Source organism: Coenobita brevimanus, chromosome 20 (assembly GCF_032717465.1).
Source record: "Coenobita brevimanus isolate Jiangsu-jjx chromosome 20, ASM3271746v2, whole genome shotgun sequence".
Taxonomy (NCBI): domain Eukaryota; kingdom Metazoa; phylum Arthropoda; class Malacostraca; order Decapoda; family Coenobitidae; genus Coenobita; species Coenobita brevimanus.
The window spans coordinates 15,912,984-15,915,565 of NC_136973.1; the positions used below are offsets into that span (position 1 = coordinate 15,912,984).

Sequence of the window (2,582 nt, forward strand, 5' to 3'; positions counted from 1 at the left end):
ATTTTATTTCATTTGACTTCAGCCCCAAATAGGAGTTAGAGATCATTTGCTGTGGAAATTAATTTTTTAAATAATTCTACACGGGTAAATCCTACCCCCAGTGAAAGAAAAATCAAAATACCCAGACTGATAAATGACAAAACTTCCTTGAACTGCACATATCAGTGTGACATTGCCAGGTAATTTTAAGTTATTGTTATAAGACTGCCAACGGCCATACCACGTTGAGTACACCGCTTCCCGTCCGATCGGCGAAGTTAAGCAACGTTGGGTCTGGTTAGTACTTGGATGGGTGACCGCCTGGGAACACCAGATGCTGTTGGCATCCCTACGTGTCAAGTGGGGTTGGTGGAGGATTAGTGCCCCTCCCTGTAAAACAATTAACTCTAAGCCTTGGCCACCCCGTGTGGGATACATGGCGTCTGGCAATGAATGTTATAAGACTGAAATCAGCCATGAGAATACATTTGTTTGGTTAGGTATTTTGGAAGATATTTAGCAGAAGCTGCAGTTGGAGTTACAGTAGTCTGAAGTGTTTTCCGTTTATATCTCACCATTTGCTGACACTTTTCTTCAGTGACACTTCCATCACAGACTGACTCCATCCCATCCTTGAGATTATTTATTCCCCCATGGGGGTCTACAGGTCATTTGCAATATAAGTGTCATAGAAGAAAAGTGTTAGCAACTGGTGACTCATAATCAGAGAACACTTCAAATTACTAAGTTAGCATTCTAGTTTTGGCTGAACTAAATATCCCCAATTACCGGTATGGGTAGAGAATACTAGATATTATTTAGCAAAAGCCACAACTGGAATTCAAGTAATTTGAAGTGTTGTTTATATCTCAGCATTTGCCATCACTTTTCTTCTGTGATACTTCATTGCAAATGGCTCCTGGTGTTATTAACGACCCCCATGAGGGAAGAGGAAGGAGTTAGTGTACGACAAAGTGTCATTGAAGAAAAGTGTCAACACATGGTTAGATATAAATGGAAAACACTTAAGGTTACTTGAATTCCTGCTGTGGCATCTACTAAATATTTGCCACGATTTGTACTGGGATGTGATGTCTTTACTGTTACATTCATGGTGGTGATGGTCTGGGAGGAAAAATAAGTAAATAAATTAACGGCATAAAGCAGTACCGTATTTCAGGTTGATTTTTGTATTGTTGTAACCTGATAATTATTTTGTGCCCAGCCACTTCTGTGTTTTATCATTTTCGTTTCTGAAGGCACCAACATGCTTGCATGCGTTGGCCTTGGTCATCTAATGGCGGCTCTCCATGCTGCTCAATCTGTGGCAGCCTTCCTGTTCAGTCCCATAACCCTGAGGTCACACTTAATGACCTCTTCTGACTTTCATTTGCAAGCCCACCCCCAATATTAATGCTTCTCACTTTCTGCACCAAATTATGTCAAGGTGTCAGTTAGGGATTATCCAGTGTATCTATCTGTTGCACTGGGGTTATTAAATGAAATGCCACTGTCCGGGATGTCATACTTTATGGTAAGTTGGGTCAAGATGTCTTTTAATTCCTTATAAGTAGTAAATAGCATTTGAAAGCAGGACTTTCTGTACAATCCCTAACAGTGCCGAAGACAGACAGATGCTGTCTTAGAATCCATTTTATGGTACAGTTGCCCTTATTGCGCCAGTTTATCCAAACCTAACCTAATTTTTCACAACTGAACCCATACTGATTTATCCTAACATATTTTGTACTAACTTGACCAAACCTAATTTAACCAGTTTCTCAAAGTAGCTACAGTGGAATGAAGAGGTGAGACAGGCTGTGGCACAAAAGAAGAAAGCATATATGAGTGGATGAGAAACAGGGGAGTGGAGGAAGGTTAGAGACAGAAGAGATTTATATGTAGAGAGGAAGAGACAGGTGAAAAGATTAGTAAGAGAGAGTAAGAAGAGAGTGAATGAGGAATTTGGGAGGAATTTTAGTGTAAAGTGAAGGGAATGTAAGAAAATGTTCTGGAAAGAAGTAAAAAGAGATAGACAAGGTGATAAAGATGTAAGTTTGTAAGTGAAAGGTAAAAATGGTACACTATATTGCTAGTGGAGAAGGAAGAAAAAGTGAGGAGATGGAGAGAATGCTTTATGGAATGAAAGTAATGCAAGTATAAGTTGGTGGGAGGAGGAGGAAGTCAAAATGGAGAAAGCCCCAGGAATTGATGGAGTGTATGGTGAAATGCTGAAGTATCAGGGAGAGATAGTAGGGGAATGGATATGGGATATGTGCAGATTGGCCTGGGATGAAGGTAGAGTCCCAGAGGATTGAAAGTTGGCATAATTACAGAATTTCCCTGTACAAAGGATACGAGGGCCATGGGAAGTTGATGTGGAGGTCTGTCAGATCACATGGTTGTGGTATGCAAGATAAAGCTGAGTGGAGTGAGATGGACCAGGAGAGATAGGGGCAGTCAAGGAGCAAGACTGAAAGTCGAGAAGCTAATGATCAAAGAAATGTTAGATGAATACAGGACCAAAGTAGAGGAGGAGTTAGAATCAGTGAATTGATTTGGATCTGGACAGTCTGTGGAATGCATATAGGGATTGCTTAGTT

At 40.5% G+C, this 2,582-nt stretch overlaps 1 non-coding gene across 1 annotated transcript; it reads left to right on the forward strand.

The window, feature by feature from the left end:
• Positions 1-206: 206 nt before the first annotated feature.
• LOC145391978 (5S ribosomal RNA) lies at positions 207-325 on the forward strand. The gene has a single exon (XR_013895920.1). It is a non-coding gene; the product is annotated as a 5S ribosomal RNA (ribosomal RNA).
• The last annotated feature ends 2,257 nt before the right edge of the window (positions 326-2,582 follow it).